At 38.0% G+C, this 24,317-nt stretch overlaps 1 protein-coding gene and 1 long non-coding RNA gene across 2 annotated transcripts in view; one reads left to right on the top strand and one right to left on the bottom strand.

The window, feature by feature from the left end:
- LOC149799171 (uncharacterized) overlaps positions 1-24,317 on the bottom strand; it is a 100,781-nt gene that overhangs the window by 50,038 nt on the left and 26,426 nt on the right. The window lies entirely within an intron of this gene.
- LOC149799172 (uncharacterized) lies at positions 1,247-23,804 on the top strand. Its single transcript, XR_016420878.1, has 5 exons — positions 1,247-2,307; positions 2,825-2,946; positions 13,655-13,769; positions 23,135-23,241; positions 23,694-23,804. It is a non-coding gene; the product is annotated as an uncharacterized LOC149799172 (long non-coding RNA).

The raw sequence follows: 24,317 nt of genomic DNA on the forward strand, positions 1-24,317 counted from the left end.
AGTTTAAAACCCTACTAACTTCTCCCGCACTGCATGGTTGACCATTATAGAATAATGTGGTCTCATAAAAACGTTTGGATCTTTCAATAAAGCATAATCAGATAAACTAAATAAAGGAGGCCTAACGCAACCCAGGAAAAACACATAGAGAATAAAGAAGCGTGAACCTTGGATCGAGCGTAACCTACCTATCAACATCTTTAAAGACTATTATGAGGAACGACACATATTATCACTCGAATAATAAAATAGGAAATTATTTTTTTTAAACAAAATCTAAATAGTACACCATTCCATCGTCAAAATTAGAAAACCATAAAACAAATTAAAAGATACAATATAACATCATAAAGGAAGAAATACAACTGGGAAAGATATTTGATCTATACTTGCTGTCTCAAACATAAAGAAAATATAGCATACACACAATATAACACCATTACATATAGCAAACACTGAGACCTAGGCGACATATAGCAAAGGTTACAAAACATTTCAAGGGAATGAACTTCGAGCAAGGTGAGGGAAACCAGACTCGGACGAACAACCCTTTAGATAACACTATGGAAACATAAATACCCCATCAAAAATTCTAAAAACTAAATTTTTTATATAAAATTTTGTTTTAATAAAACGTAGAACACATCTGAGGGGGAAATACACAAATATAAAATACTTTTTATTTTTTGGGGGAAATGGGGGCATCTGTCCGTTGCCCGGGGGGGGGGGCACTCCCAAAAAAGTGTGTGTGTGTGTGTGTGTGTGTGTGTGTGTTATTATACCCATTACATTACTTGCAAAATATATATGGTGCTGACATTTTCGGTAAGAGGGAGACCTACCGATATTCTGCATATAATTATTTTAATGTTTTTCAGAGCGAGAGTATTGGGGCCTGATCTGTTCAATATATTTCTCAACTGATACAGCAGGTATAATCAGAGGCGTAGCTGGGGGGGGGGGGGGGGGGGGAAGGGGAGTACATATGTCCCCGGGCGCCAAGGTACAGGGGCGCCAAAATGAGGCTTACAACGTTACATTATAATAAGTAAACAAGGGTAATATTCAAAAATGTGATTAAACGGGGAGGGGGCTGGGGCGCCAATTTTATAGTTCGTCCCCGGGCGCAAAATATCATAGCTACGCCTCTGGGTATAATAGAGACCCCCCCCCCCCCCCCCGAGTTTGCCACAGAGCGCTCGTGTAATATACGGTTTAATACAAAATACATGATTGTGGGCAGGAATATACAAAATTTGGTCGATATACATGATCGTTGGTATCTATTCAAACGAGGGCCATGAAATACATTAGCAAATTCCTACAGTATTTTAAGGCAGGCGATTACGAATTATTTAAACCACGTTTTTCATCTGTCACAGATTTTATAATCATTTTGAAGTGGCTGCTTTATCTCGAGGAAAACGAGCGGTAAGTGTTATACAAAACAAAATCTTAATAGCAATTTGATCACTTTTGCGTCATTTGACAGTAAGAATAGTAATAAATAGAGGATAATTTCTTTTCCTACGTTAGGCCTAATACCTGATATGTTTTTTAGTGTAGTACACACACAAAAAACAACCCCAAAACAACACTAACAACATTTTAAAAAACCCACAAAAACGAGTGCCGTGCCGAAGCCACGGGCTAAAATGCTTTATTATCATTTTTTTTTATTTATAGCATCAATCACAAATTGAAATATATACAGTATTAGCGTTGGAAAAGAAAGTTTTCTTTTTGTTATATTTTTTTTTCTCACCCTAGCGAAACACTTTCTGCAAATGACCTTAATAAAGAAAAATAATAAATTAACCTAAACCACTTTGAATGTCGACCGTATCTTTTATTTACACGGCATCATGCGCGGAAGAAAATACCAACTGAACCGGGATTTCAGACAGCAGATGAATTGAAGTTGATTCATTGAACATCATTAGCAATTGTACAATCAAACAGATGCAACAATGAAAAGTGGAACTATGAAAAATCGAGAATGTTAGATTTGCGAAGGATTTATTCCGAATCATTGTCTGCTAATAGAGAATTCATGTCAGTTGCTGTGTCGGCGATGCCCACACAGCGCGCCGTCCAAATGTGAAGTTGCGTTTTGCTGACAGACATAACACTGTGCCACAATTTATCTGATGGCATGTAAAGAAGCTGCTTAAATTATAGTATTTAAAAGTTTCTTCATTTTGTAAGAGCTCAAGAAATTAATTCTGGTTTGAAAGACAAGATGACGGTAAAACTCAGAAGACGTAGCTGTACAGTACCGTTGGTGTTGGAGACGTCATAATAAAGGTAACTGCGTTAACTTCGCTTTTTGTTTGGTAATTTGTTGGATATTATCTTTTGCTGATCTTCTTTGAGCTTGGAGTAAATTTTACATTCTGAACATTTTTATTTGCACTTATCTGCTTAATATGTATTGCTGGGATATCATATAGAATATGAAGTCAGTATAATGGTACTATATTACATATTTGAATGATAAAAGACTGGTAAATGATATAATGATAAACTACAAAATAAATAATTTGCCCAATATCCCAAATATGTTAATTAAAACAAACATTGAATGTAAATTCAGATATAATGAGCAGTTGTAAGAAGTAAGAAATAACATTTTATCCATTGAACCTGTTATGTGTTATCATCATCAGTTTTAAAATAAACACATGGAGACAAGTTTGCTTAAATTCTAAAATTAACACACACACACACACACACACACACACACACACACACATGGTATTTTAATCTAATACAGAAATGGTGACATTGATATATGCAGACCAATAGTTTTTTTCTTCTACAGATATAAATTAAAAAGCCTAATTCTGAGAGTTTCACCTACAACATTCATGATGGGAAAGGGCCACTAATTAAGAGCTGACATATGTGGAAGAAAAATACCATCCATGTTGAAAAGGGCTAGAGGTAATGTGAGAAAACATAATTTATCAATCTTATTTAACATTATTGTTGATATTTTATCTCAACTGGTCAAAAGGCTAAGTGGGTTTATGTAATGGTCCAGAGTGTGTTATTTATTTCACATCCCCTTCTGTCTTTCAACAGTAAGAAATTAGCTACTTTGGAGTCCATAGTTCTGATCAATTTGTTTATATAAAACTTGGTTTTGGGCTTAAATCAACATCTTGGATAAATCTAATAATGAGCAAAATCCAAGTATATACATGTGATCATGTATAAGATTAGTTGAGTTTTTTAACCAGCCTAAAAGCCATACTTCCACAATATAGGCTAAAATCATTAAGTTGTCCTTGAAGTTTGATGAGTGTTAACCATTAATAATAATAAGGTGATCTTTCATCTGAGTATGTTACCACCGCATGCAATATTTATACATGTAGTGCAGTTTTTACTAAACGTAGAATACATGCTTATATAAATGAGATCTAGATTGAAGAAGTGAAGATGCATACAAATACATGAGGTTATAACCACTACTGCTGATTCAAGTTTGATCATGCTTGGCCATTGGGCTTATAGAGTCAAGTTTCACAATGATGCTTATTATGAGTGTGATAAAGGTATGGTAGTGAAGTGACCTTGCATCTGATTGGCAGAGTTTCTTATGATTTGCACAACAGTGTTTATGATCCAATTTAGATCTGACTTGTTTAATTATTTGCTTGTATGTCTGAGGCTATAAGCAAAATCTATGCATATAATGTGGTGGTTCTACATCTCACTAGCCATTCTTGCTACTGCTCTTAAAACTATTTCTCATTAATTTCATCAGACTTGGTGAATAGATTTATCTCATCAAGATATAGCAAAAGAGCAATTTTGTAAAAAAAATATTCATTCATATTAAACTCAAATTCTGCATCTGATTGGTTGACCTTGCAAATACTATAAGGGCTCTATTTCTGACAAAAAGATTATTTTGATCTAATGTAGCAGAAATGCTTATATGATCAAAACATTGAACATATTTGATGACAAATAAGAAATAGTTTTTCATGCAAATTTGATAAACATTGATAAATCGGTTCATATCATTAAAAGCTTGGAAGAGTTTGATTACATGCGAGACCATCACATATTAATCATTCTTTATTTAGAGAATTATTTTTGTCAGGATTTAGTAAAATATGTAAAATCAATATGGACTGGTTTTGTTATGTACAGCAACACTAGTTGTTTACTGAGTACTGAGGGAATTGGAGTAAGGCAAGGGTACATTGCAGTAGGTAACCTGGTTGACTTGATAACAGGATTTTAACACAAACATTTTTATCAGGAGTCTAGCATACTAACCATTGATTCACTGCAGATCCTGCCCCCATTAGTTACCTTTTAATACATAAAGCATTTGGGTTTTTTATGTCACAAATCCCATAGGGATTAAAATTAACATCATGGGTCTCACTGGATAGTTTCGTATTTTGACATCCCTCTAATTTTTAAGGTAGAAGGCATGAACCTAATTATCACAAGCCTAGCATTTATAAATTTACACATAAGCTAAATCTATAATGTGGTTCAGATTTACTTTGAGTTAGGCATGGAAATAGGTTGGCTTGTTGGTGACTGCCTGTCACAGTTAGATGAGCATTGGAGATCATATGCGTAACTTAGTCTGCAAATGAGCTGCCGACTTTTATTTGTGTCTGCTACAGAGGTAAATATAAAAAAATCTTGATGGTAGAGGGGTGATGAAAAGTATGCTAATTTGTTATAGTACTAGTGAACTTTATTCATGCATAAGGCACATACTGATTCTTTTAGTTGCCTTGTCACAGAAAAATATTGAAAATAGCTATTTCTAGTAAAAAATGAATGTAAAATGTACCTGCATCCTTTGACCCTACCAGAACCAAACTAAAAGCTCAAATTTGTGCAGCTGCTTTTGCTCATCACAAACATAATTGGGAGTATAACTGCTAACCCTACCCTCTAGCACACATTTCATTCATTCATTGGATTAAAGTCACGTGCACCTTTCGGTATGTGCGACTGTTTAGTTTGTACACGTTTGTGTACTTTTTGAATTTAGCGATTAACTTATACAATGCCCCCAAGCAAGCAAGCCGAAGCCCAGGTGCCCCAAAAGGTCCCGCCCAGGCTCTCGTCGCTGCAACCTTCTCCATCGTTGTACTCCGTTGGTGGTCTGTTTCTGCATCCTGCATCTCCTTCCTCTCTCATTTCAGGCAGTAACCGAAGCACACCAGCAGCAGTATTATGAAATTTTCGTTGCAATCAATGCCCAGTTCCCTATATTTATTGGGCTATTCCTGTACTATCTTGCCAAACATGTGATTGTCACATACGCTTCAGATATTCCCGAGTTGTGAATTTTCCTATCTTTTGTAAGGTCTATTAAATTTTGTGTACTTTGCGTACTTGAATTTTCCGAAAATTTTTTCACATCTAGTAGGCTTTTAGTAGCCCTTTATTTTGTTTTGGAGATCTCAATTTGGTTAAGTATTTCGTACGTGTGGCTTTAAACCAATCAGTGTGTTTCAGGGCCAGTAAGTTGTTGGTCAAAAGAGGGCTTTCGTGGGTCAGAATGAAAGCCCTATGTGGTAAAATTTGTTTGTAAAAAAGAAAAAAAAAAGAAAAGAAAAGAAAAAAAAGGTGGGTAGGGAGTGTGTATGCTATATTTGTGTGATGGCTATAGACATTTTTGTTCGTTTTTCTGCTTTTCCCACATATCCCGACAACACACATTCACACTCACTTTCTCATTCACACTTATAAGTAGATGTGGGGGGGGTGGCCTTATTTCTTTTGTTTAATTTCGGGAAGGCAATTCTTTTCATACTGGGGGGTGGGGGTGGTTTGATTATTTGAGGCATACTCTTTTCATTGTTTCTGCCTTCATTCCCCAAGGTCTGCAAGTGTCCTGTTCTTTCTTCTTTTACTGCCTTAGGACGTTTAACTTCATTCTGTGCCTTTTCCTGCTCTTCTTTATTTCAGCTCTTTCTGCCTTATCCCGTGTCCGTTTCTGTTTTGGTCTTCTCGTCCTTTTGATACTGCCATGTTCGCCGTGAGATGTTTTCTTCGAGGGAGGTGGTTTGATTGCCTTTGTTTCCCTTCGCTTTGACCACTTGGCTATTTACCTGTTATTTTTGTTTAGCTTAGCTATTTGTGATTTATTTTAATGTATATTTTTTTTATTTTTATTTTTTTATATTTTTTTTATTTTTTTTTGATCCTACTAGCATGCCGTTATAATTCCGAAACAGTGATTTTGTAATATTTTGTCCTTATCTGGTTTTTATTGTTCGGGTTATGATCGGCTGTGCCAGTCTGTGAACCCACGATACCGAGCCGGCCGTCACAATTCCCAAACAGTGATTTGTAATATTTTGACTGGTCTTTGATTTACTTTTTAATATTTTTTTTTTTTTTTTTTTTTTTTTTTTTCCTTTTTTTCTTTTTTTTTTTTTTTTTGAACCTACGGGGCCTAGCATGCCATTATAATTCCAAAACAGTGATTTTGTAATATTCGTCCTTATCTGGTTTTTATTGTTCGGGTTATGAGCGGCGGTGTCAGTCTGTGAACCCACTAGCCCGAGCCGGCCGTCACAATTCCCAAACAGTGATTTGTAATATTTTGATTGGTTTTTTTCTTTTTTGGTTCGATCTTTTAGGTTTATTGGTTTTAATTTCTTTACATGGTCTCTCTTTATACCCAACCCTTCATTCGGTTTAGATTTGTCCCCTTTTGCCTATTTTGTTAATGACTGTCATGATGTTATTATAGGTCATTCCTATGTTATTGTTTTTTGCCACAAGTAACTCCGGGTATGTCCACCGTTCTCCTATTTGTTCCTGTTGAGATTTTAGTTCGGCCCTTTCCTGGTTGTATTTGGGGCATATATTTATTAAGTGTGCGATTGTTTCTGGAGTTGGGCAGTAGGGGCAGTTTTCGGTTGGTCCCCTTTTTATGTGTTTCCCTGCGCATCCTGCCAATAGTGTTTTACCTGTTCTTATTCTATTTATTATTGTTATATCGTATGGATTTTTGAAGGTCGGACTTTCGACTTTTCTACTTACTTTTTTCATCATCGTGTGTATTAGACTGTTTGCATCCGATTTTTCCCATAGCTCTTGCCACATGTCATTGATCTTGTCCCATGTTATTGATTTCAGTGACGCTGTATGCTATATTTTGGGCTTTTGGTTCGTTTGTGGCGTTTTTTGCTTCTGCATCTGCTTTGTCATTGCCTGGGATTATGGATGTGAGAGGGTATCCATACGAATTCAACGTGTTTGTTGTTTTTTTCAATCTCTTTAAGTAGCGATCTTGCATGATTAATCATATTAGGTCTGCTCTTGGATTGGTCTGTTGCTAACGATTGTAGTACACTGTAAGAGTCGCTTAGAATGACTGCCTTAGTTGTGGGGTATGTTTTGACGTATGTTAATGCCATTAGTATTGCCATGAATTCTACCGTGTATATAGCGCATTGGTCTGGGAGTCTTTTTCCAACGGCGACATCTAATTTTGGGATCACTATCCCTGCTGCAGTTTTATTTGGATTTTTGGTTTTTGATCCATCTGCGAAGATTTGCGTGTATGTCTCGTATTTGTTGTCAATGTACGTTAGTATTGATGCTCTTAGTCCTATCGGGTCATTTTGTTTTTGTCCTAGTTTACGTAAGCTAAGATCTATTTGTGGTGTGGGACAGGTCCACGGGGGGTCTGGGTAGTACCTTATTTTTTCTGGGTTGATATTTGCGATTTGAAATTTCCTTTTTAATTCTATAATTATTTTCCCACTAGGTATTTTTTTATTTTTTCCTTTTTATCGAATGGTTTGTCGCATGCTAAGAGGGCTTGTAGCGTGAGGTGGTTGGGTTGGTGTATTGATATTCGAGTCGAGTATCGCAGCATCAATTCCTTCCGCCTTAGGTCTAGCGGGGGTTCTCCTACTATTATTAAGATATCTTGTGTGGGGGTACCATTTAGGACGCCGGTGCATACCCTTAGCGCTTTTGATTGGACTGTGTCTAGTTTCTTTAGTAACGTGGCGTTCGCCGCTCCATATACCTGGCAACCGTAGTCCAATTTTGCTCTTATAAGTGCTCTATATAGGGTAATGAGTGTTTTTTGATCAACCCCCCAATTCACCCCTCTGAGGTTTCTGTGGAGGTTGATGTCTCGTTTGCACTTCGTTACGAGTTCTTGGATATGAGCTGCCCACGTGAGTTCGTGGTCGAATACCATACCTAGGAGTGTCGCTTGTTTTTCGAATTTGATGGGTACCCCCTTTAGGGTTAAGTTTGGAGTGGGTGGGGGGTGGCCACCTCCCGGATTGAAAACTATGCCTACTGTTTTTAGAGGTGACAATTTAAATCCCCATTTATCTGTCCAATTTCCTATATCGTTTAGTCCTTTTTGTAAGTGCTTGGTCGTTTCTCTGCTGGCCGGGTTGCCAGTTTTCCATACGGCGCTGTCATCGGCGAATTGGGATAAGTCAAGGTGGTTGGGTTTTACCGCTGTTTCCAGGTCGTTTATCATTATATTAAATAAAGTTGGGCTGATTACGCTTCATTGTGGCGTGCCATTTTCCAGTTTGTATCGTTCGGAGTAGTCTTGTCCTAGTCTGACTTGTATCTTTCTATCGGTTAGGAAGTTAGCAATAAATTTGTATATATTGCCAGTTATTCCGTATGGTTTAAGTTTACTTATCAGTCCCTTAGTCCACATTAGATCATATGCTTTTTCCATGTCTAAGAAGATGGCTGTAACATATCTGGATTTTTAAAATTTTTCTCTAGATGCTAATTTGACAGCGGTTTCTAGTCTCATGAGTTGGTCTATTGTGCTTCGGTAGTTGCGAAACCCGCTCTGTGTATTAGCTAGTAGTCCTTTGCTTTCTAAATGGTATTTCAGCCTGTTGTTTACCATAGTTTCCATTATTTTACATATATTGTCTGTTAGTGATATGGGCCTGTATGATTTTATATCGCTTGAGGGTTTTCCAGGCTTAAGAATCGGGACCACTACTGCCTTTTTCCATCTTATAGGTATGGTACCGGTTTCCCATATTTTATTAATGAGGTTAAGTGCAATTGTGACAAGTTTTTTGGGTAGGTTCTTGTACATTTCATACCCCAAAGTATCCTCCCCGGGGGATGTGGTCTTTTTGCCGGCGAGGGCCTTTCTCCATTCGGCTTCTGTAAACGGAAGGTTTAGTGGGCCGTCATTATTTCCTGCTTCCTTTATGTTGTCAGAGTTGCTTTCCTCAAATTGCCTTTTATGATTTTTAAACTTATCCTCTAAGTTGGTATTGCTACACATGTTGGCGAAATAGTTTGCGAATAATTCTGCCTTATGTTTTGTTGTTTTGTCCAGGTATGTTGGGGGTTATTGATTTAGTTTTGCCTCTCATTTTTTTAATTCTTTGCCACACCTCCTTCGATTTTGTGTTAATATCTAGTTTTGAGCAGAATTCTGTCCATGAGTTTTGTTTAGCTATCATAATAGTTTGTTTGGCAGTATTTTCCTTTTCCTTGTAGTAGTTAAAGTCCCTATTATTTTTAGTTCTTTTGAATTTGTTTAGAGCTCTTTTTTTCTCTTCAATTGCTATTTTACATTCATTATTCCACCAGGGCACCGTGGGTTTGGGTGCTACTCCTTTAGTTTTAGGAATTGTTTCTTGGGCCATTGTGTTAATGGTTTCTGTTAATTTGTCATTAAAGGTGTCAATGTCCCGGTGATATATGGTTTCTGGGTCGATTGAGTCACCTATCTGTTTGAACCTAATCCAGTTGGCCTGTTCGTATTTCCATCTTGGTGTGAAGGACGCTTTATTTTGAGGTATTCTAATTTGTATTTCTATATTTATAAGGTAATGGTCACTTCCCATAGGGTCGCTTTCATCAACTTGCCAATCAGAAATGCCTGTTAATCTTGGTGTGCATAGAGATAGGTCTATTGCTGATGTGTGGCCTGTTCTGTCATCTATCCGGGTGTGCATTCCGTTGTTTAGAAAAACTAAGTTGCATTTTTGTGCCCATTTTTCTACAATTTTTCCTTTAATGTCCGTCTTTTGACTCCCCCATAGTTCATTGTGCGCATTGAAGTCCCTGCATATTACCACCCATTCTCCACAGTCTTTAATCATTTTGATTGTTTCGTCTGCACTTAAATTGCGCTGCTCATTTGTTTCATAGAGGTTAACGATTAGTACCTGCTTAGTTTGAGCGGTTATTTTGACTATCTGTATTTCGAAGTCATTGGGCGGTCTACTATATGTTAATTTATGCATTTCTGATGTAATTCCATCTCTAACAAAGGTTGCTAACCCCCCTCCTCTTGCTGTGGGGGATCGATGCTTTAGGTATTTGGTGTTGTAGCCTATGATGTTTGGGATACGTGAGGTATCATTTAGGTGGGTTTCCTGTATGCATATAACATCTGGTTTTCTTTCCTGTTCAAGTATTTTGTTATTTAGTTGGTCAGCGTGGGCCCTAAGGTCGCGTGCATTCCATTGCCATATTTTGATTTCTGCTCTGGAATCCATCTCTAGTGCAAAAAGTCTTAATAGTTTGTTTAATTTACTGTTGTTTTCGTTTTATGCGTGTTTCCTACCAGTGAGGGTGCTACCTATTTATTTTGTTTTTGGTATCCTGATTTTTGTTTTGGCCTGCTTATAGTTTACCCCATGGGAGATCATATATTCGACTATTAGGGCTTCTCTAAGAGCCCTGGGGCATTCTGCGTGGTTTGGTTTGTGGTTACCACTACAGTTAGCGCAGTGCTGATTGGTGGCGCTACATGTTTTCCGGTCTGGGTGGTGAAGACCACATTGATTGCACCGGAATAGGTTTCCGCAATTCTTAGAGTAATGCCCCCAATTTTTGCAGTTGCCACAGAACCGTGGTTTGTTTTTGAAAGCAAACATTTTTTTAGCCTCGAGTTTTTCGGCTATTTTGATAGTTTCTGGGGTGGCGCCCTTAAAAAAGAGTACCACTGCAGTGCTATCCTTTCCCCTTCTTGTTTTTAGGCAGATTGCTTTCTCTACTTCCTGTCCTTTACTCCTTATGTAGTCTACTATTTCATTGGTTTTATTTTGAGTTGATACGTATATGACTCCTTTGTTGTGTGTTTTTGGGGGGTTTGGGTCTATGTGTTGTTTTGTTCTGTTGTGTCTAGTGACCTGAACATTTATTTGGCCTATTCTTTCAATTTCCATATATTTGGCAATCTGTTGTTCAGTGGTGCATTTGATTATCAGCAAGTCGTCTCTAGTGCTTTTAAGCGTGAATTCTCCTTGGTGATGTTTGTTCAATTGCCATGCTATGGTTTTAAAGGCTAACTTCGTTATTTTGGAATTTACTCCCTTGACGAAGAGAGTCAGTTCAGCGGGGTGTTTCTTGTTTTGGATATTTTGCAGACTGGTCTTTTTTCCCCTGGTGTTTGTCTCTTTAGCTGACTTTGTTTCGTTGTCCATAACCGGCTTGCTGGGTCTTGTATTCTGACAGTTAGTGTGTTCCTTATTCTTTCTAACTGGTATTTGGGATTTGGTTTTCCTATTATTCTTACCTTTTGTTGAGTCGTGTGTGACTGCTTTATTTGTGGTAGGGTGAGGGCGTTCTGTTTCATCTAGTAGGTTCTCAGTTTGAGTCCCCTGGCTGCTAGTGTTTTTAACCAGCGTGGTCTGGGTTGTTTTTGTGCTTGTTGAGTATTGTTCCTCAGTTTGGGTACTCATGTCGGATGTAGTTTTGCGGTTACTCGGTAGATTGTCCACATTCTCGTTTACGCTTGGTGACAGGTAGAGTCTACTCATCGAGTCAGTTGGGGTCGAGTTGAAAATTGGCGTTAAGAACTGTATCTGTCGTTTTTCTCTTAGGGGGGATGAGACTGCTTCGGAGTAAGTTTGCCTTAGTTTATCTGCCTTTAGGTTGACCAGGCAGCTGAGATAACTATTTGATGATGTGACATTAATTTTGTTGTTATCCATCTTGAGTTTCTTTATTTGATGTAAGGTATATATGACGGGATATTTCTTTAGTTTTAATCCTGGGTTTGTTTTGATTTCTTGCAATTTATTTGAGTTTAATTCTAGCTTAAAGCTATCTGTCTTAACTATACTTTATTCTACTTAGTACTATGAAAAAGCAACAGCTGTAAGGGGATATGCAAATAGCTTTTATTCTGATTTGTGTAATTAATTATTATATTACTATTATCCAATTTAAACTTATTGAAAATTATTTTCTAGCCAAATGGTCAAAGTAAAAGGTTTTACTTACCCCGATCCAATTTTCTTTTTAAGATCTTTAGAGTTTTTAAATACAGCCTTCTAATTATACAAGTTTCATTACATTGGTCAATAATTAGTCACATGTGATGACACTTGTAACTAATCAAACCACAGCAACTGAGAGCAGACTAAGCACTGATATTTATATGGTACAGTGGCAATATACAGTCTGTCTGCCGCAACACATGAAACAAACTGGACAAATCTGAAAGCCTTGAATTTGACTTTATTTATCTGTATGGTAGAACAGAACCTGAGTTGAAAAGCTTTTAAAGAAAGACCTTGATATCAAACCTAATAATAACTGCAGGAGTTATATTATGGATAATTAACCATTCTCTCAGTTTCAAACTGGGCATTCCATCCCATGGGGTTCTAAATGTAAACCAAGTGTAACTGATATCCTAATGAACTGTAAAGACCATAGCAGCACAACAGCAGGGGACCAGGTATGTCCAGATCCAGAAATCACAGACCAGTTTCAAACTGATGATGAACCACATAAAAATTACACATCTGCTAGAACTTATGTTATGAAGATAACTTAAATTGCATTATTATTAATCCTCCTCCTCACATTCATCATAATTGAGATGCATCATATATGTTTTATTGTAAAATAGTTTATGCAACATAATTCAGTGAAGACCTTTGCTGCCAATTTACCAGTGAACCATTTGTTTCAATGAACATATTTTATGTTGTAACAAGGAGCATCATTTAAACATTATGATACACTTATCATGCCTGTATATGAAATCTTAATACTAACACTTATACTTGCAATACTACTACTAATAAAAACACCTGCATTGATAATTTGATTATGTTCAATTGGACTTGTATCTAAATGATCACCAGCTGTATGAAAAGACATATTTTAATATATAGATATTGGATGGAATACTAGTTACCACAATTGAATAGTCATATGATAAATGATATATTATTTTAAACAATTTATATTTGCAGTGAAACATACTTTTACATTATTTTCACTTAGATTTCATTTATAGAGCAGTATACTCTGCATTCATTAAATTACTGAAATGGTTATAATACAACAACAAATACTGCAACTTCCAGAATCACAAAAATCAAAAGATATAAACAAAAACTTCCCTACATGTATCAACAGTTGTCACTTAATAGACAGAACTCTGAAGATTTAGAATAGGATGTTAACAAATTAGGTATTCAAGTTAAAAAGAAAAAAATACCAAGTAAGCTTACTACCAAAAAATCAAACAATAACAGTGAATTTTAGTACATTCCCAGGAAACAGAATATATGATTTTTCTTAACTTGATCTGATACATCTTAAATCTATAGAAAATGATTCATATTGTATGACTAAAATATTATGTAAACAAAAATTCCATCACTTTTTTCAGATGCAACATGCATACCCCAACCCATCCTTCTTGATCATAAAGTATACCAGCATTCCACTATAAGATGGGGAGCTGTAGTGGCTCAGTGGTTAGCTTTCTGGACCTGTGAAATAAGGTAGGTTCAAATTCTACCATCAGACCAACCTGGGTTAGCTACCATGGTGTGTCCTTGGGCAAGGCACTATACTTAAAGTGCCTTGGCACTAAATAACTTACTTGTGTTGGTTTACCATAAAAGGCCAAACCAAACACAAAAAAACAACAACTTTAAAATATGAGTTTTGTCAATACTAAGTAATTGAAAATCATACTGAAGAAATGTTTTTGTTAATACAGATTAATGGATCTAAAAAATCTCTTTCTTCTGCAGGAGTTTAAAATGTTAAATTAAAAAGGTCATGGTACACATTGCTTTGTTCGTACACATCAGGCTCCGTAACCCATATCCAACTAAAAATTTTAGTAGAGTCTGAATAAAACATATTTTAATCTGGATGATAATATTCTTTCTCCATTCATATATTACACCACCAAGATTGATCCAAATAAGATTACATTTTACTATAACACTGAGGATGAGTATGCCTCTTAACAACTTACAAATGTGGAGAGAATGGAGTTAAACTGAACTTTGATTTCTTTTCAACCATAGCACAAGATGATCATTTATTATGAAAAAACCTGAATAAAGTTGGAGTTCATAACCATGACAGTCTTGATACAATATAAATTCAATATATTATTATTGTCTTGAGGTATAGTTCTGTATATTACAATCTCACACAAGATCAGGGTATATTTTAGTACCATACAGTTAATTCGGGATTGTATTAATACCTATTCTGGTGAATGAACATTAAATAAGATTTACTATTTTGGAACCAGTTGCAATAAAGTTTACTAAACAAGAGAAAATATGACTTTACTATAATATCTAAAATGTAAAATCTGCAAACAGAATACTTGCTTGACTTTACACTTCAACTATATCATAATATTTATTTGAAATGAATTTATACAAATGGCATTAAATTGGGTTTCAGGCTGGTAATGACAATGGTAGTAGTGAATAGGGACGGTCTAGGGACTAGGGAACTTCCATGTTATAAAGGGTATATCCACTCTGGGGACTATGTAATTTAACATGGGAGAAAAAAAAAAATATCCATTCTAGGGACAAGGGGAATTTAACATGGGAGAAAGAAAAAAAACTATTCACTCTAGGGACAAGGGAAATTGAACATGGGGAATAAATCGTGGGACTGTCTTGGGACTAGGGGAAATGGAACAGGGTCGGGACCCTATTTTAATAAGGTCCCGACCTGATGGGTCTATGAAAATGGAACAGGCGAAAATTGAAACAGGGAGGGGTCTCTATTTTTTTATTATTTTTTTAAACAAAAAAATAAAAAAAGGGGTAGGCAATTGAAAGTCAAGATCTTTTCGAGAGATAGGAATGGCCCTGAAAAGGGCCTTTGGTTTTATGTTAATATACATAAAGGGCATCTGTGACATCTTCTTCTTGACCTTAGGCTGTGCCTGACTGCAGGACCATAGATTAAGACTCTTTTGAGGCATCCTTGATGCCCCACATAAGATTCTTCGCATCCACAGGCTGGTGTCTGTCCTGTGGATAACTGTCCAGTTGGATCGGACATACATTGATATGTCCGTCCGGAACATCATCGAAGACACAAGCGTTGAAGATTGTACATCGGTCCACATGTTGGGGTGCTGAGTAACAGGTGAAGGAATGCAGTGAACTGTACTTATTTATAGGGGGAGGAAGGATTGAAACGGATTGAGTTTGTTGACCAATCCAAACACGCGTTACAAAATTCAGTCAGCCCACGTCCAATCCGAAGAGAGCAGTCTGTGACGTCACATAGTCTATATAGATTCGCTAGCGCCTGTGCGTAGTCAATCTAAGCGACAGTTTTTCAACATGACGGAAACTCAGAAAACGATCAGTTTGGGTGCACTGATGGTGGAGACTACCCAAGGGAACCCAGACTTACTTTCAGAAGAGGTGAATTGGGATTTTGTGGATTTTTTTACCTTGCAAGAATTTGTTCCTGAACCTTCGTCACCTTCTCCTTCATTACCGCACATGGAAAATTTTAGACAGAGACAGAAAGAAGAATTGGAGAAATTTATACAACAGCAAAAGGAAGCGGAACAAGCTTTTCTCCTACAGCAACAGCAGCAAGAAGAAGAGGTAAGAAAAAAACAAGAAGAAGAAGACGCAGCAGCAAAGAAACAAGGGTGTCAAAATCAAACGGTCACGGTACTGTTAGACATTTTAGTTAAGAAGTCTGAAACAGATGTATCAGACTTCTTTATTACGGCCGAAGAGAATACGACCTTCCCAAGCTAAACACTCCAACCCTGTGACTACGCCTACTGCACCATCCTTAGTGATTGCAACGAAATCATCATCAACAGTACGCAGTCCAGAAGTAGGCCTTGGCCATGGCAAAGGCTTAAGACAGTTAAAGTTGATTGTTTAAACTCACCCCTTACACCAAAAAAGGCCCTTTTCAGGGCCATCCACGTCTCTCGAAAAGAGATAGGCTTTCAATTGCCAATAACTAAAAAAAACCATTTTACCCAATAGTACCTGTCTGTGTATGAGTGTGCGTGAGTGTAGGTTCTTATTTTAAAATCAAAACCCAAAGACACTTACCTTTTATAATTAATTTATTCTTTTATAAATATTTACAATTCACAATTCACAACAGAGCACTTTAAAAAGTTCATAGACTTATTCTGTCTCATTGTTCACTCTCTGTTTTTTTAATATCTTCACCGTCATAGTCTTTTCCTCCTCTTCCTCCTCACTTTCTTCCCTTCTTTTCTTCTCCTGTTTCTTTTTCTTCACCTGTCTGTTTTCTTCCTCTTCTTCTTCCTCTTCCTCTGAAGAATCCCTCTCTTCTTCTGACTCCTTGTTTCTTTTTTGGGCAGTCTGGTGACCAATGTCCTTTTTCTTGACAATAATAACAGGTATCTTGACTTTTGTCTCTTCTAACCCCTTTTTTTTCTTTTTTGACGGTCTGGACACTCTGAAGACCAATGCCCTTTCTTCTGACAGATATAGCAAGTATCTTGACTTTTATCTTGAAAGGAAGGAGAGTAGTCCCTCGGCTGGTCTGAAGAGAATTTTCTAATGACCCCTCGCAAAGCTCTGATGAAACGTTCGATCTTGGTAGTCTCTTCCATTGTTGTGCTCAGTTTGAGAGTGAAATGAATAGTGAAAGGACAAGACACATACCCTTCATATACGCTGGTCTGCTATGACTATAAATTAATCCATGGTGTTTAAACTTTAGTCATTTGACTTTTTGCTATCGAGATGAAATGATCCAATTCATTTGAGAAGAAAGAAGAAGAAAGTAAGAGGCAGAAACGTGATCTATCGCCTCGTACTAGGGCTGAAGTCTTGGCACAAATTCATGCCAGTGATTTTGAAGAGGACATGAGTGAACCAGAATCCAAACCCTCTAAACAAAGTTTACCACCCTTAGTCAACCCTGAAAAGTACTATGACATTCGAGAGACGGAAAAGCGTCCCTCTAGAAAATTTAGAACTACGGCTTACAAATACACAGTGAAGTTTAAAGATTTCAAGTCTGAAGTACTGTTAGAGAAAGCAAAAGGGTTCATCACCGACATGTGGGATTCTTTGCTCACCACACTCAAGCGACAATGTCAACCCAAAGAAGATGATCGCTTGAGACTTTCCATACAACATGACGGCTTGAAATCCCCTGTTTGGATCGAGTTTAGCAGCCCTGCAGAATTGACCACTTCCAAAGTCATGGACAAGATTCAACACGTGCAACAATCTAATGACCAGTTTGACATCACCGATGGAAAAGCCACACTGGACATGACCCACGTCTCTCCTCCTCAAGGGACCGGACAATGCAGAAAGACCTTATTGGTCAACAACCTTCGCATTACCAAAACAAGTCTTGTCCAAATTAACAATTTTCAAGACCACATGTGTTTAGCCCGAGCCATCGTGGTGGGATGCACCTATGCCGACAAGAACGACACGGTAGAATGGAAAAGAGCCTGGGAGAACATTCGAAAATCGAACCAAGCCAAACAACGAAATGAAGCAGAACTTCTGTTACAACAAGCATGCCTGTCCAAAGACACATCCTGTGGCATTCCTGAGATGCAAAAATTGCAAGATGCCCTAGCTCCACGATACACCTTGAAAGTGCACCCTCAAGAAGTGCGCGGGTCTCTGTTGTTTCGAGGGAAAGACTTTAAGGATGGAAAATACATTCACCTCTATCATCACGATGACCATTTCGATACCATTACCACTATCACTGGATTCCTGGGATACAAATATTACTGTGAGAAATGTGACTTATGATGGTTATAATAATCGAGAGCAACACAAACATTGTGGATCGAAATGCTCAGGATGTTTGGCCTCTCAACCCTGTCTGAGCGAAGGGCAAGAACCAGTGCATTGTCCTGCTTGTCTGCGCACATTTGTCAGCCCTGCCTGTTACCAACAACATCTGAAGATGCAAGGTTCACAGAAGAAATGTGCTTGTCAACTCCTGAGATTGTGCCCAATGTGTGGACAAGGTCTATGTATCAACAGTACCAAGGCACACGTATGTTCAGGAAAGAAAAAATGTCACATTTTCACTGCATTGTGGACTTGGAACACCAATGCTACATACAAAAATACCAATCCCAACCAGAGAAAGAGGATGGTCACAAGAAGAAGAAAGGCAATTTCATCTTTTTCGATTTCGAATGCATGCAAGAGACCAGTATTCACATTCCTAATTTCTGCGTGGCTCATCGAGCGTGCGAGAAGTGATTCAAGAACCTATCTTGAGTTATTGCCCTCACTGCAGTAAGATTCCTGGAGGGCGTGAAAAAATCTTTCAAGGACCGAACACACTAGCCGATTTCACACAATGGGTCTTAGACCCCATCGACAAGACGTGGAGCCAAGAGGACATCGAACATTATTATGGAGATTGTCATTGTCATGCCACGGTGATGGCTCACAATTTCTCCGGATACGATGGACAGTTTCTTTTGAGATGTTATACGGAACGTGGCATCGAGCGTCCTAAAATCACTTTGAACAGAGCCAAAATCATTTTCATGCAAGTGGGACAAGTGCAGTTTAAAGATTCGATGAGCTACTTAGCCATGCCTTTGAGTCGAATGCCTAAAATGTTTGGAATGACAGAAATGGCTAAAGGGTACTTTCCACACTTTTTCAATACAGAAGCCAATCAACACGCCGTTCTACCCCATTTGCCTCAGGCTCACTATTACGACCCTGACAACATGCGTACCGAACGAGAAACTTTCTATGCTTGGTACCAGGCTCACGCCTCCGACCCTTTCGACTTTCAGGAAGAAATGCTAAAGTATCGTCGTTCCGACATGGACATTTTACGGCGATGCTGTGGAAAATTTTGAGAACTGTTCATGGAACATGGAGGGGTTGATCATTTAAAAGAGGCTTGCACCATTGCCAAAGCGTGTTCCTTAGTCTACCGACAACGATTCATGCTTGAAAACACTGTGGCTGTCATCAGTCCTCAAACGACCAACTATGTCAAACGTCAATACTCGATCAAAGCCCCATGCTGGTTGCATTACTTGTGCGACAAGGAAGACAAATGGATTCAGCATGCCCGCAACGGACAGGACGAAAGATCATCGGAATGCATTCGGTCAATGGCTGGGACTTAGAAAACCCCAAGATCATGTACGAGTTTAACGGTTGCTTATTTCACGGATGTCCCGTCTGTTACCCTGACCGCGGCACTAAAAATCAGTTCTTACAACGAACCATGGAAGACTTGTACCAGGCCATTTATCAGCCACGCCTAAAGTTAGAACAGGAAGGATACCAAGTGGTGGAAATGTGGGAACACAAATACAATCACCGTTTGAACACCGATCCCGAGTTTAAACGCCTCATGGAAAGTTACCAGTTCATGGACCCCCTGAACCCAAGTAATAGTTTGTACGGAGGAAGGACCAATGCCACCTGTTTGCTGTACCAAGCTGACGAAGAGAAAGGAGAAGAAATCAAATACTTGGACGTGTGTTCACTGTATCCCTACGTGTGCAAATATTGTTGCTTTCCTGCAGGGCACCCACAATTGTTCACCGAACACATCGACCTAAAAAACATTCGACAATACGAAGGCTTGATCAAGTGCAAAGTTTTGCCTCCCACGAACCTATACCATCCCGTCTTACCTCGCCATTGCCAAGGCAAACTTATGTTTCCTTTGTGCCGTACTTGTGCTGAAACGTGCAACCAAGATCAACCTTGTCATCACACCCAGGAAGAATGGGCCTTGACGGGGACATGGGTCAGCGTAGAATTGTTCAAAGCTCTGAACATGGGATACCAACTGTTAGAAGTGTACAAAATTTGCCACTTTCCCAAGACACAATAATTCCACAAGGGTGACCCCACGCAGAAAGGCATTTTCGCAGACTACGTGGATGCCTTTTTGAAACTGAGCAAGAAGCCAGTGGCTATCTGTCCTGGTGTCACACTCCCGAAGACCAAAAGACATTCAGAGAGAAATTCTGGGCACAAGAAGGCATTACTTTAGATCACATTGAGAAAAACGAAGGCAGGCGATCGTTTGCCAAAGTGATGTTAAATTGCTTGTGGGGTAAAATGGCACAATGACCGTGTTTACCCAAGACGGAGTATTTGACCGAACCTTCCCGCTACTTTCAGATGATTCACGACAAAGCCAAATTCATGAAACACGTGGACGTCGTTCGTGAGGATTTGATCTTGGTGAATTACGAAGAAGATCTGAACTTTGTAGAAGATGACCCCTTTGGAAATGTCATCATTGCAGCTTACATGACAGCTCATGCTCGCTTAAAATTGTACGAAGCTTTAGAACTGTTAGGGGAACGTGTCTTGTACTTTGACATGGACAGTTGCATTTATATCGATCACCCGAGTCAACAGCACCCTGACATCGAAGGAGACCGTTTAGGAGCCTGGACAGACAAGCACCCCGATGACAAGATTCTAAGTTTCGTTAGTGGTGGTCCCAAAAATTACGGCTACGAATACTGGGCCAAACAAGGAGAAGTGCACACGAAGTGTAAAGTGAAAGGACTTACTCTGAATTATCGTACCAGTCGAGTGGTCAACTTTGGCATATTGAAAGAAGCCTTGCAGTCTAGAGAAAGTGACCACCTATCAACCCAACAAGATTGTACGTTTACCCACACACCACATCGTCAGTCGACCCTTGGAAAAAGTCTATCAAATCGTGTAGCAGAAGCGAGTGCGGCTTCCCACCCACTTTACTTTGCCGTATGGACATGTCGGTATAAAACATTGGTTGTAAGAGGATAGCCACCCACCAGAAGGATGACTTCGCCGCAGCAAGAATCGAGTGAGAAATCCAGTGAGAACTCCAAGTTCAAACCCTACCATTTTCCAATCTTCTTACCTGACTATTGTGATTGTGCCCGTCGATTGGACACGTTTCAAAAATGGCCTACGGATAGGGAAGGATTACCTTCTTCGTATGTTTTAGCTAGAACAGGATTTGTCTACTTCGGACCTGAGTCAGGATTGGGATACGAAGTACAGTGTTTCGCTTGCGGACTGAAGTTACGAATGGATCTATGTATCTACAAAGATTCAGCTATTCTGGAACATACTCGATGGTCTCCGCACTGCCCTTACCTTTCAATGGCCTTTCCACCCATTAAACTACGGTACAATTATGACGGTACCTTAGAGACGGTACCTTCCAAAACTAGACGTAAACACATTGCATCCTATTTCATTGTTGTTTCTTTTCCACATAATAGCTTATTTTTTATAAAATGTTAAACTTTACTAATCTTTTTTCAAGATCACTTTAGTTTGCAAAAATATATCTTGTCATTTATTGGCATTCTACATTGAATTTTGTAAACTAGCTATAAACCTGACCTAATTACTCAACTTAACTGCTGACAGAAACAGTCTACAGTAAATGTATTTCATTTCTACAGCTCGATGGATAAACATTACATCTTTTAAAGCTGTGCACAGAATAGGCCGACATATCACGAGTCAGGAAAACATGGGGGTGGTATCCCCTGTGTCCAAAATTAATATCATTTTGAATAGAATATTCTAGTGACAATTGCCTCTTTTCAAATGGTAAGCATTGCTTTTTTTTATTTTCATCAATCTGTCAAATTCGGTATGCATTTTGCTTTAATATTTGAGATGGAAACCTTAGGTGCATAGAAATGTCAGACAGCATTGTACATCATGGATGGTGTCCAACATACTTTTATGATCATAAAACAAAATCCCATTTTTTAGTTATGGCCACTGATTTAAAAAATATTCATCCAAGCTAAATATAATAATAATAATAATGAGGACTTTGTATAGCGCCTAATCTTTAGAAGCTCTAAGCGCTTTGCAACATTAGACAACATAAAAACATACACAATGATATGATTACAAAAACAAACACCATGAAATTAGAAAACATAAAAAACATGCTGAGAATATTTAAGGTAGTTAACATTATTAAGTCATTAAGTTTGTTTTTGTAGTCAGAATAAGTAGTTTTGAGAGCACTCTTGAATGGGATCACTGCGTCTTTGTGTCTAAGTTCAGTGGGCAATTCATTCCATGTTGCTGGGCCCTGGTATGCAAAAGAATGCTGTCCATGTGACTTTGTTTTCATAGTGAGAATAATGAGTATATGATTGTCGGAAGAGGAGTGTAAGTATCTTGCTTGTGTGTACACATAGGTGAGGTCGGATAGGTATGTTGGACTAGAGTCTGTCAGTGAAACGTAGCACAGAGAACTAATGTTGTGTTTGATTCTGGATCGAATGGATAGCCAGTGTTGGGTACAGAGCAGCGGGGAGGTGTGCTCTGATTGTGGTACTCTAAGTATGATCCAAGCAGCTATGTTTTGAACTTTTTGAAGTCTCTGCAGTAGATATTAAGATGAACCAGACAGAATTGAGTTACCATAGTCCAGTCTTGAAAGCAGTAATGAACACACAAGTGTTTTAGTGGCATCAACTGAAAGATATCTGAGAATGGAGCTGATGCGTCTCAGCTCAAGATACGCAGCCTTGCATATGTTCATGACATGTTGGTGCAATGTGAGAGTACTGTCCAGAGTAACACCTAGGTTTTGTACTGATTGTGTGAATTTAATGTTGGTGTTGCTGATATTTATTGTGTGAGGTAAAGGATGTGAATGAGAAAGTCTTTGATAAGTAAGTATGGCTTGATTTAAATTGTGTTTTTCATGTGACTTGCCAGAGATTTTTAAATGAATTGATAAAGTAACTTGAGACACATTTCAAAGTACATGTTTTAAAAATATTCCATTGATTATTGCTGGCATTTAGAAAAATGCAATGCATCCTTTGTTGTGAAACTTATTTTAAAACATTGTATTACTCATGCAGAAGCCTGCTTGAAAACTAATGGCAAAGCAAAGGCAAATGGAATGGAAGAGACCATATCAGAGACCCTCAAATATGCACCCAACCAACGCAGAATGATAAAAAACAAGGTAATCCAAATGACTCTTATTTCATCAATATTGGATTCAGTTTCGTCTTTTAAAGCATAGTATTTGCAAAGCGGATGCATTTCTAAACTGATAACAAAATCAGCTTATCCTATTGCCCAGGACTATCAGAGCTAGAGTCCAGCTAACTACAATATGCATATATCTTGTCTGATCGGACAAGTGCCTCCATTTGGAATTTTTATTCACATGAAATATTTGGATGAAATAAATTCATCTTTGTGCAAATTGATTGCACCATCCACTTGCCAGAAATGACAAGTAAGTGCAAAGTTATCTTGTATCATGGCTTAACGATAGTAAGGGAAGCACAAGTGCAGTGAAGAAAATTTCATACATTTTTATAATGCTGATTAACATGACTTCTGCATATGTAACTAGTGCTGAGATGATATGACTTTATTTAAGCATTACAATTTTGTTTTAATTTGCAGGTGCCTGAGCAGAAGAAGTAATAGATAAACTTTACAGTGGAGTTGGAGACTGATTCTGATTCATAATCTTAATTAAATCTAGAAAATAAACATTAAAGTCATATTAAAATATCTGTTGTATTGTTTCCTTCTTTCATTTTTCTCTTAAAAACAAATGTCTGAACCTTTAGTCTGTAAATTCAGTGGATTCCTTATCAGCCCATCTACTTTTACTTTACACCATGCTACTTTAAAAAAAAAATGAATTATCCCCATTGGGGTAGGTCCCCCCAACCCCCCACCCTACTTTGTCAACTTACCTGCCACATTTAAATCTAATGGAAGGCCCTGCTGTAAAGCCTGTTAGTAAAACTACCCAACAAGAGGATTTCATACATTTGCAACTCCTAGATGGATGGTAATGTTTTCATTTTTGTAATGTAGATTTGGACATTCTTGCCACCAGTATGGAATATGTGTTTCAGAAACACAAGCAGCTTTCATCAGATTTGCATATAGGTTTTATATGTTGTGAGTATGTTGTAGGAAGTTTTTTTAAATAACATCATATGAGATGATGCCAGTGGAAATGGCAGAAAAGTGTCTGTATTGTTCACCAACTACACCTTGTTCTTACAAAATGTG

Source organism: Sinohyriopsis cumingii, chromosome 5, assembly GCF_028554795.1.
Source record: "Sinohyriopsis cumingii isolate HCF-2022 chromosome 5, ASM2855479v2, whole genome shotgun sequence".
Taxonomy (NCBI): domain Eukaryota; kingdom Metazoa; phylum Mollusca; class Bivalvia; order Unionida; family Unionidae; genus Sinohyriopsis; species Sinohyriopsis cumingii.